This window comes from Ranitomeya imitator, chromosome 1, assembly GCF_032444005.1.
Source record: "Ranitomeya imitator isolate aRanImi1 chromosome 1, aRanImi1.pri, whole genome shotgun sequence".
NCBI lineage: Eukaryota > Metazoa > Chordata > Amphibia > Anura > Dendrobatidae > Ranitomeya > Ranitomeya imitator.
In genome coordinates this window covers 375,895,013-375,907,426 of record NC_091282.1, presented here as the reverse complement: position 1 = coordinate 375,907,426, position 12,414 = coordinate 375,895,013, and the positions used below count along the sequence as shown (strand labels likewise).

Genomic DNA, 12,414 nt, shown 5'->3' with positions numbered 1-12,414 from the left:
GTTTGGGTTAGGGTTGTAATTAGGGTTGAAATTAGGGTTAGAGGTTTGTTGGGGTTAGGTTTGTAGTTAGGGTTATGGTTAGGGTTGGAATTAGGATTAGGGGTGTGTTGGGGTTAGGGCTGTGGTTAGGGTTGGGATTAGGGTTAGAGGTGTTTTGGGGTTAGGGTTGGAGTTAGAATTGGGAGGTTTCCACTGGTTAGGTACATCAGGGGGTCGCCAAACGCGACATGGTGCCACCTTTGATTCCAGCCAATTTTGCGTTCAAAAAGTCAAAGTTCTCCCTCCCAGTGGTTTATCCCCGCATATGGAGTATCAACATACTCAGGACAAATTGCACAACTTTGCGAGTCTAATTTCTCCTGTTACTCTTGGAAAAATAAAAATTTGGGGGCAAAAAGATCATTTTTGTGGAAAAAATGATTTTTTATTTTCATAGCTCTATGTTATAAACTTCTGTGAAGCACTTGGGGGTTCAAAGTGCTCACCACACATCTAAACAGATTCATTTGGAGGTCTAGTTTCCAAAATGGTGTCACTTGTGTTTTTTTTTTCACTGTTTAGGCACATCAGGGGCTCTCCAAATGCGACATGGCATCCGATCTCAATTCCAGCCAATTCTGCATTGAAAAAGTCAAACGGCGCTCCTTCCCTTCCGAGCTCTGCCATGCGCCCAAACAGTGGTTTACCCCCACATATCAGGTATCGCCGTATTCAGGAGAAATCGCACAACAACTTTTGTGGTTAATTTTCTCTTTTTACAGGTGTGAAAATAAAATAAATTGGTTCTGAAGTAAAATGTTTGTGAAATAAAGTTATTCATTTTTTCGTTCCACATTGCTTCAGTTCCTGTGAAGTACGTAAAGGGTTAATAAACTTATTGAATGTGGTTTTGAGCTCTTTGAGGGGTGCAGTTTTTAGAATGGTGTCACTTTTGGCTATTTTCTTTCATGTACACCCCTCAAAGTGACTTTAAATGTGAGATGGTTGTAAGAATGAGAAATCGCTGATGAACTTTTAACCCTTATAACTTCCTAACAAAACAAAAAAAAATTGTTTCCAAAATTGTGCTGATGTAAAGCAGACATGTGGGAAATGTTATTTACTAAGTATTTTGTGTGACACATCTCTCTGTTTTAAGGGCATAAAAATTCAAAGTTTGAAAATTGAAAAAATTTCGCCATATTTCCATTTTTTTCATAAATAAACGCAAGTCATATCGAAGAAATTTTACTGCTAACATGAAGTACAATATGTCACGAAAAAACATTCTCAGAATCAGTGGAATCTGTTGAAGTGTTCCTGAGTTATAACTACATAACATGACAGTGGTCAGAATTGTAAAAATTGACTTTCTGTAATGCTGTAGATAAGCCCCCGATGTATCATGAAAGATGAGAAAAAGAGGTTATACTCATCTGGGGGGGCGGTCCGATCCAATGGGCGTCGCGGCCTGGGGCCTCCCATCTTCCTATGATGACGTCCTCTTCTTGTCTTCACGCAGCGGCTCCGACGTACTTTGTCTGTCCTGTTGAGGGCAGAGCAAAGTACTTCAGTTTCAGGCGCTGGGCCTCTCTGACCTTTCCCAGCGCCTGCGCAGTGCAGTACTTTGCTTTGCCCCAACAGGGCAGACAAAGTACGCCGGGGCCACAGCGTGAAGACAAGAAGAGGATGTCATCCTATGAAGATAGGAGTCCTGGACCGCGACGCCCATCAGACAGGACCGCAGCGGGAACGCCCCTGGGTGAGTATAATATAATCTCTTTTTCTTATCTTTCAGGTTACATCGGGGCTTATCTACAGCATTACAGAATGCTGTAGATTAGCCCCTGATGCCGGTGGGCTTAGCTCATCTTCGATTTTGGGGGTGACAGGTTCCCTTTAAGTACCAAATTGACTCTGTCACTAAGGGGTTAAGTAAGGACACTGATCCTTACAGTTTGAACAGTTTGAAGTTATCTGTCATGCATACTACTGATTACTGAAGTGTCTTTAGTTACCATATTTGGAGTTATAGTTACCTCAGGTTGACTCAAGTCCAGCCTTAGCTCCCATTCACAGTGAATTTGCTATCAAGTGTGGATACTCAGTTTCGCAATTGATAAATTTCCCCTTACCCAAAATCATGTTTCTTCCAAGGTTGAGAATGTGTGCATGAGAGTAGGAGTATTACACACAGAAAATATTTCATTCATGGTGTTTCATTCCTTACCAGCTAAAATTGTGTTGGGTGTGCCCTGGTTGGTAAAACACAATCCTACCATCAATTGGGAGACTTGTGAGGCAAGTATTGGGGCAATTTTTGCTTTTCCAGTTGTTTAGCTAAATCCTTGCCATCTTTCTCTTCTTCCAGATTTTATACAGGATTTTTGAGAATGTTTTTTCTGAGACTGAATGTGCAATTTTTATCCCTCATAGGTTAATTTGATTGTGCTATAAAATTCATCCCAAGGGCCAAATTGTCTAAATCTAAGTGTCTTTAACTCCTTCAACCCGAAGCCTGTTTTCATCGTCCTGACAAGGCCATTTTTTTTTAATTCTGACCATTGTCGCTTTAAGAGGTCATAACTCTGGAACGCTTCAATGGATCCCACTGATTATGAGACTGTTTTTTTGGTGACATTATGCTTCATGATAGTGATGAAATTTATTTGTTGTGACTTATGTTTATTTGTGAAAAAATCTGAAATTTGGCAACAATTTTGCAATTTTCAAAAGTTTTACTTTTATGCTCCTAAATCAGAGAGTCATGTCACACAAAATAGTTAATAAACAACATTTTCCACATGTCTACTTTACACCAGCACAGTTTTTGAAGCATCATTTTTTTTATTAGGAAGTTATGAGTGTTAAAAATTGACCAGCGATTTCTCATTTTTACAACAAAATTTATAAAATAATTTTTTTTTAGGAACCACATCACATTTGTAGTGACTTTGAGGGGCCTATATGGCACCATTCTATAAACTACACCCATTAAGGTGTTCAAAACCACAATCCAGAAGTTTATTAACCCTTTAGGTGCTTCACAGAAATCAATAGAATGTGGGAGGAAAAAAATAAACATTGAACTTTTTTCATAAAAATGTTGCTCTAGACCTATTTTTTTTACTTTCACAAGGGTAACAGGAGAAAATAAACCATACAATTTGTTGTAAAATATCTCCTGAGTACGGTGATACCCAATATGTGAAGGAAAACTACTGTTTGCGTGCATGCCGGGGCTTGGAAGGGAAGGAGTGCCATATGACTTTTTGAATGCAAAACTTTCTGGAATAATTAGACAACAATATGCCGTGTTTGGAGAGCCCCTGATGTGCCTAAACAATGGAAACCCGCCACCATTTTGTAAACTAGACCCCTTAGGGAATCTATATAGATGTGTGGTGAGCACCTTGAAACCCCAGGTTCACAAGGGTAACAGGAGAAATGGAACTACAAAATTTGTTGTGCAATTTCTCATGAGTTCACCGATACCCCATATGTGGTCGAAAACTACTTTTGCAGCACAGTGCAAAGCTCAGAAGGGAAGGAGCGCCATATTACAGAGCAGATTTTGCTGCACTGGTTTGAGTGTGTCATGTCACATTAGCAGAGCCCCTGAGGTGCCAGAATAGCAGAATCCCCCATAAATGATCCCATTTTACAAGCTACACCTTTCAATTAATTCATCTAGGGTTGAAATTGAACTACAAAATTTGTTGTGCAATTTCTCATGAGTTCACCGATACCCCATATGTGGTCGAAAACTACTTTTGCAGCACAGTGCAAAGCTCAGAAGGGAAGGAGCGCCATATTACAGAGCAGATTTTGCTGCACTGGTTTGAGGGTGTCATGTCACATTAGCCGAGCCCCTGAGGTGCCAGAATAGCAGAATCCCCCATAAATGATCCCATTTTACAAGCTACACCTTTTAATTAATTCATCTAGGGTTGCAGTGATCATATTGACACCACAGGTACATCAGAAGATTTTATATCATTGGGCAGTGAAGAAAAAATAATTTATGTTTTTACCACCAGGATTATGTGTTGGCCCCAAATTTTACATTTTCATACTGAGGAATGGGTAAAAATGGCACCAATATTTGTTCGACAATTTCTGCTGAATGAAGAAATAACCTACGTGCAAGAAAAGCAGAATCCCCCCCTCAAGTGACCACATTTTTTAAATTATACCCCTTTGGAAATGTATCTACAGGTGTAGTGACGATTTTGAATCCATGGGTGCTTTCCAGAAATTAGCAGTAGTGGATGTTGCCAAGTGAAAATTGCAAACTGCCATTGTAGTGACCAGTTCATTATGCCCAGCTCATGCTTCTGGAGACAAAAGCAACCGTAAACTAGGTGGGCTCTCATCACTACAGAATTGCCAAACATGTGGGCACTAAATGTGGTTTAGACACACTGGGGATTTAGATTTAGAGTGTAGAATTTGCTGAATTTCTTTTGAGGATAATAATAATAATCTTTATTTTTTATATAGCGCTAACATATTCCGCAGCGCTTTACACACATTATCATCGCTGTCCCCGATGGGGCTCACAATCTAAATTCCCTATCAGTATGTCTTTGGAATGTGGGAGGAAACCGGAGTACCCGGAGGAAACCCACAGAAACACGGAGTGAACATACAAACTCTTTGCAGATGTTGTCCTTGGTGGGGTTTGAACCCAGGACTCCAGTGCTGCAAGGCTGCAGTGCTAACCACTATGCCACCGTGAGGATGAGGAGCCTTTGTGCTACCAGTAACATGGAAGCCCCCTATATTTCTTCTAACAGATAACAGACCTGAGAGGGGACTTGCTTTTTTTGTGGATTGAGTTGAAGCTTTTATTGGGAACATTTTACATAACATTTGGGATCACACTTATCTGGCGTTCTACACTGAGCACTTATTTTGGGGTTTCCATCTAAATCTTCGATTGACGTGACAGATGAAACCCCCGAGGGATTCATTCTCCGTCTGATATCTGTTCAGCTTTGTCCCGCTTTTCAGAAGTGCACAAAACTGTGGCCGACTGCGTTTTTATGCACGCCTAAAAGGACAGGTCCTATGGCGTCCACAGTGCCTCAATCTGCCTCATTATAGGGAGTCTTCCACACAGAGGTTCTCTCTAAATCACATATTTCAGACATTTACATGGCAACCCCAGTGCAAGCGCTCAGTGCAGAGTGCAGGATAAATGTGAGCCGAGCCATACTGCGATCTTTGGGAGGCAGAATGAACAAATCAACAACAGGTGAAAAATATATAGAGATTTTTTTACGCTGCTCCTCGTGTGGTATGAGTGATTAGGCGACTTTATTCATCGGGTCGGTACGATTACAGCGATACCAAATTTCTTTTTTTATGTTTGGCTGCTGTCACACACTAAAAACTGCTTTTTATTGAAAAACTGCATACCAATATTTAGACAGGAAAACCAAAAGAAAATGGACACAGAGCGAAAATAAATTTAAAAATATTACAAATTTAGTAACTAAAACAAAAAATGTTTGGCTGCATGGCAGAGCTCGGAAGGGAAGGAGCACCGTTTTACTTTTTCAACGCAGAATTGGCTGGAATTGAGATCGGACGCCATGTCGCTTTTGGAGAGCCCCTCATGTGCCTAAACAGTGGAAACCTCCCAATTCTAACTCCAACCCTAACCCCAACACACCCCTAAACCCAACCCTAACCACACCCCTAACCCGAACATGCCCCTAACGCTAATCCCAACCCTAACCCCACCCCTTTAACCCTGACACACCCCTAACCCTAATCCCAACCGTAAACGTAATCCAAACCCTATCCCCAACTCTGGCCCCAACCCTAACCCTAACTTTAGCCCCAACCCTAACCCTAACTTTAGCCCCAACCCTAACTTTAGCCCCAATCCTAACCCTAACTTTAGCCCTAACCCTAATGGGAAAATGGAAATAAATACATTTTTTAAATTTTATTATTTTCCCCTAACTAAGGGGGTGATAAAGGGGAGTTTGATTTACTATTTATAGCAGGTTTTTATGTTTGGCTGCTGTCACACACTAAGGCTGGTTTCACATTTGCGTCTGTGTGCGCAGCGTACGATCTGCATAAATCCGCATGCGTAATGCGTACCTATCTTTAACATGGTGTACGCATGGATATGCGTTCGCATGCTTTTGCGTACACATGCGTTTTTGCACAGTGTGCAGCTGGGTGCGGCAAACGCACCATGTTGCATTTTTGGAGGCGTCAAAAATATGTCAAATTTGCGCAGACATGTGCATGTGGATGAGTGCGTAAAAAAATGCATTACTGTCTATGGGAACGCTTGCGTATGCATGCGTTCAACGCGCTTGCGTACTTCGGACTGCACATATCCAGGAACTGTTTTGAGACACGCCCATCTGGAAATATCGAACGCATGCGCATAAAAAGCGCAAACGCATGCAAAAAAGCATGCAAACGCTGCATTTTTTTGCTGTCATGCGCGGATAAAAAATGCTGCGTTAGCATGCGTTTTTGCATGCGTTTGCAGTTACGGATTATACGCTGCGCACAGACGCAAATGTGAAACTAGCCTAAAAGACGCTTTTTATTCCAAAAAATAGTTTTTGCATCACCACATTTTGAGAGCTATAATTTTTCCAGATTTTGACCCACAGAGTTATGTGAGGTCTTATTTTTTGCGGGACGAATTGACGTTTTTATTGGCACCATTTTCGGGCACATGACATTTTTTGATCACTTTTAATTCTGATTTTTGGGAGGCAGAATGAACAAAAACCAGCAATTCAGGAATTGCTTTTTTTTTATATACCGTTCCACGTGTGGTAAAATTGATAAGGCAGCTTTATTCTTCGGGTCAGTATGATTACAGCAATACCTCACTTATATCTTTTTTTTCATGTTTTGGCGCTTTTACACAATAAAAACTTTTATAGAAAAAATAATTATTTTTGCATCGCTTTATTCTGAGAGCTATAACTTTTTTATTTTTCTGCTGATGGAGCTGTATGGTGGCTTGCTTTTGCGGGACAAGATGACGTTTTCAGCGGTACCATTTTTATTTACATCCGTGTTTTTTATCGCGTTTTATTGCACTTTTTGTTTGGCGGTATGTTGATAAAGCATTGTTTTTTGCCTCGTTTTTTTTTTTTTTTTACAGTGTTCACTGAAGGGGTTAACTAGTTGGACAGTTTTATAGAGCGAGTCGTTACGGACGCGGCGATACCAAATATGTGTACTTTTATTGTTTTTTTTTTTATTTACATAAATAAATGGATTTATTGGAGAAATATATTTATATTTTTTTTATTATTTGGGGATTTTTAAAAAAAATATATATATTTTTACACATTTTATTTTTTTACTTTAGAATATTGTCCCAGGGTGGGATATCACTGTATCATGTCAGATCGTAGATCTGACACTATGCATAGCAGTGTGTCAGATTAGCGATCTGACACAGTGCAGGAAGCTTGCCTGCTCTATTCAGTCGCTCGCAAGCCACCTCACTGAAGGATCCCCGTGGCCATTTTGGATCCGGGGGTCTCCATGGAGACCATGAGAATAACGCGATCATATTACGTTATTCTCATGGGAGCGCGCAGGGAGCCCCCGTCCCTGCGCGATCCCCCTCTATGCCGCTGTCACTACTGACAGCGGCATCAGAGGGGATAAATTGCCGCAATCGGTGCTAGCATGCGGCGGGGTGTCAGCTGTCACATACAGCTGACACCCGCACCTGATCACCGAGGCGCTCAGCGCGAGATCGCGGTGATCGGTGCGCCCTACTAGTACTGCGGCTGGCAAAATTGCAGTTGGCACGAAGGGGTTAAAAACTATTTTATAGAAAAAATAATTATTTTTGCATCGCTTTATTCTGAGAGTTAAAACTTTAATATTTTTCCGCTGATAGAGCCTTATGGTGGCTTGTTTTTTGGAGTAGAAGATAACCATTTCAGCTGTATTTTATTTACATTCGTCTTTTTGATCACGTTTTATTGCACCTTTTGTTCGGCAGTATGATGATAAAGCATAGTTTGTTTTGTTTTTTTTCAAGTATATTGAAATTCAGAGTGAATATCATGCCATAGCTTTTGAATTTTAGTACAGCGCCACATATGGTGAAATATGTCTGTATTATGCAGACCACATTTTGCACATTGATATGAATTCATGTGTGACATTTTGAACTGTATGTAAGGGGTAATATAAGCCCTATGCATAAGCAATAAAGCCATATCTATATAGCTGCTTTCTTTGTATCATAGTAGCGTCTAAGATGTCCTGCACCTCTAATCCCGCAATGTCTTTTGTCCATCTCATCGGGCCCGTGTCCTTCACATCCAATGACCATTCCCTGCGTAAAACAGAATATATGCTACTTGTTGATATCAGCCCAATAAGTGACACATTACTGGAATCAGGGTCTCTGCCTCTACATTTTCCTGGTCTCAGATTAGATGGAATCTGTCACCAAAGTTTTTTCCTTTTAAAGAGGATTTTTCACAATTTTTTTAATGTTTAACTGGACCCACAATTTTTTTACTTCATTTATTTCACATCTCTGTTGCAAACATATCTACAATCAAATTGTATGATGCTTATGGAGCGCCCCCAGTAGGGCAGTGGGGTACTCGGTACGGGTTCTTCGGTTCTCAGGGGGGATGTCACGGTGGCTGACCCGATCTGTGGCCCTAGGGGATGTCTGTTAATAAATGGGGGGAAAGGTCTTTAAAGGGATAGTGTTCATGACGCCACCTGTGGTATTCGGTCAGGGTGACAGACGCTGCTTAGAGATCCACTGGGGTGATGTTATGGCAGCTGGATGGTATACCTTCCCACAGGTGAAGTATGTCCCCAGGGCTTCCCGGTGTGTAGATGGTGGATGGTGTGAGGTGCAGTAAAGAACGAGGACACAAGGTTGCAGTCTCTTTACCTTTACTGAAGGCTTCAGTGTCCACAGTCCAGAGCACCGGATCACGGGGCGGCAGAATCCGGCCGGTCCGAAGGGAAATCCAGAGTCCCCCTTATCCAGGTGGAAATCAGTAGCCTTCCTCTAGCGCCTAAGTGTTGTATTACCTCCCTGCTGAGCTTCTCGGTGAGGTCCTCACAACTATCATAGATGTAATGTCTATTTCTCTCTGTCCCCCTGATGGATAGGATAGGACAAACCCATATGACTGATGGCCTGAGGCTTTTTACAGGGACCCTACGACGCCCCAGGCCCCACAAGTTGCCACCGTGCCTCCTGGGTATAAGGTCGGGCAGCCAACGTGGAATTAACTGTCCTGCCAGTCTCTGAAGTAAAGCATAGAGATCCTTACTCCCTGGGTGTTCTGGCTTCCGGCTTCTGCGCCTCAGAGGGAGGCAGCCTATTGCAGGGCAGAACTCCCTCTGGATTCCTCTCCTTGTGCTATGACTTCGTTACTCACTCTCAGCAACACAATTCCCTTCGTGTCCTTTCTTAGGATGCTGCCGCACGTGGGGCAGGTGCAGCTCTGTGAACCCTCGTTCTCCACAGACCTCAGTCTGCATTTGGCTCCCTCTCACTCCAGCCAGCTTCTCCCTCACTTCCTATCCAGACTACCAGTTTTACCTAATTGTGAGGAGTGCCCTAATAGATAGAAGCATGGCTCCCCCTGGCGGCCTGGAGTGTGAAGTGTGTTGTGTGGTTTGTGATACCTGGTAAGGTGATCTCCTTTATTGCCATCAGATGTAACATCACTCCCCCTGGTGGAAGAATGACATTACTGCAACGGCCAGGACCCTGGGGCGCTGCACTTACTATTAGGCCAGAGTCACACTACAGCGAGATACGGCCAAGTCTCGCTCGTTAAAACAAAGCTCTGGCACCGGCACTTCGGAGCGGAGCGTGCAGCTCAATGTATTGCTGTATTGCTGTGCGGCCGCACGCCCCGCTCTGGAGTGCCGGTGCCAGAGCTTGGTTTTAACCAACGAGACTCGGCCGTATCTTGCTGTATGTGATCCCGGCCATAATAATCAGACAGCAAAATGTTCCCACTATACTTTAGAGCACGTTTCTCAGTGTGTAAGATGTAATGATACCACTCTGATCTCCTGGTCTAACCTTCTGCATGAGTCAGTGGGAGGGATGAGCACTACAGCTGAGTTTAACTGTGTTAGATTACAAACCCTTCTATAATTTCTCCTTTCCGTCTGTCCCATGTCGTGTACCCAAACTGTAGATTCTGACTATACAGTCTATAGAGAGTATCGTAGTGTTGAATATAAATTGTGTAACACATTTTTCAGTGCATTCTCTCACATTACAGCTTGTAAAAATGAAGTATTTGACACCAAAACAAATTTTCTGTAATGCAGTACAATGTGCCATGAAAAAAATGGCCCTTAGTGACAACAAACTTTCGGTCCAATTGAAGACCTTTCGCAAGCATGAAAAAGGTTCTCAATTGGATCGAAACCTGTCCGTCACTTCTGGCTATAAAATTTTTTAACTTTAATTTTTGTGTGTGTGTATATATACGCAGGTTCCCTGCGCAATGCTCCTCTATGTTGCTGTCACTACTGACAACGACATAAGAGGGGTTAAATCTAGCACTGATCAAGGGCATTGCTGCAGGGTGCCAGCTCTCACACAGAGCTGGTACCTGATCACTACTGCGCTCAGTGTGATGCCATGCTATCGTGCCACCATACATATACTGTTGATTGCGGGAACGCAGCTCCCACAGAGCAGTATATGAACGGCGCATGTCGGGAAGGGGTTAATATCCCATGGAGATGTGTGGTCAAAACATGCCTGTATGACCTCCCTACAGCGCCTGGGTATGCTCATGATGAGATGGCTGATGTTTTCCTGAGGGATCTCCTCCTAGACCTGGTTTACAGCATCAGTCAACTCTTGAACAGTCTGTGGTGCAACATGGCGTTGTTGGATGGAGTGAGACATGATATCACAGATGTGCTCGATGGGATTTAGGTCTGATGAACGCGCAGACCAGTCCATAGCATCAATGCCTTCATCATGTGGGAACTGCTGACACACTACAGTCACATGTGCCCTAGCATTGTCATGCAGCAGAAGGAACCCAGGACCCAGTGCACCTGTATATGGTCTCACAATGGATCTGAGGATCTCATACCGGTACCTAATGGCAGTCAGGGAAGATCTAGCTAGCACAAGGAGGGCTGTGCGGCCATCCAAAGAAACACCTCCTCACACAATTACTGACCCAATGCCAATTGGGTCATGCTGGAGGATGTTGCAGACAACAGAACATTCTCCACGGTGTCTCCAGACTCTCATGTCTGTCACATTATTTTTATTTATATGGCACTATTGATTCCATGGTGCTATACATGAGAAGGGGTTACATAAAAATACAAATATCACTTACAGAAGACAAACTATCAAAGATAGACTGGTACAGAGGGAAGAGGACCCTGCCCTTGCGAGCTTACTTCTACAGGCCATGTGCTCAGTGTAAACCTGCTTTCATCTGTGAAGAGCACAGGGCGCACAGGGTCGAACCTGAAAATCTTGATGTTCTCTGGCAAATGTCAGTCACCCTACTTACAGCCCAACACTCACTTGTGGACGTCGGACCCTCATGGAGTCTGTTTCTGGCAGTTTGAGCAGACACATGGATATTAGTGGCCTGCTGAAGTTTTCAGGGCTCTGGCACTGCACCTCCTGTTCCTTCTTGCACAAGGAGGAGGTAACGGTCCTGCTGCTGGATTGTTGCCTTTCTACGGCCCAGCTACCCTTCTTGCCACAGCTCGCATGGATATGCCATCCTGGATGAGCTGCACTACCTGAGCAACTTATGTAGGTTGTAAACAACTGTACAGTACCTCTATTGGTGAGAGCAATGACAAAATGCAAAAGTGACCGAAAGAGCCAAAAAGGATGAGAACAGATAAATGATCTGTGGTCACCCCCTGCAGAACCACTCTTTATAGGGGTTGTCTTGCTAATTGCCTGGCACTTCTACCTTTTTGTTACATTTGCGCAACAGCAGGATAAATTGATTCACAATCTGTGTTACTACATAACTGGACAGGTTGATTTCACTGAAGTGTGATTGAGTTGAGTGTTCCCTTTATTTTTTGAGCAGTCTATATATTGTGGTAGATCGACTCACTCGGTTGTACATGGAGGGAGACACAGGAACACTGCAGCTTTAAGAATTTCTTTTGGTTTATTATGGACAGCACAAACCAAGATGTAATAAAGCGAATACAGCCCCCTGGGCAAAACAGGGAAGCAAAACAAAATAGCAGAATTCACAGTCCTTCTGAGAGCAGGGTTTATTCCCCTCACCGCTAGCAGAACACACACATGGTTCAGGTTGGTTCCACCACAACTTCTCTGGAGTGTTCCTCTCCAGACACTGAACACTGCTGCCTTTGGAGGCCAGCTACTTAAGCCCCAGACCACACCCTGGGGTGGAGATATAG

At 43.0% G+C, this 12,414-nt stretch overlaps 1 long non-coding RNA gene across 1 annotated transcript in view; it reads left to right on the top strand.

Moving 5' to 3' along the window:
• LOC138657810 (uncharacterized) overlaps positions 1 to 12,414 on the top strand; it is a 438,853-nt gene that overhangs the window by 208,299 nt on the left and 218,140 nt on the right. The gene's annotated exons all lie outside the window — the stretch shown is intronic.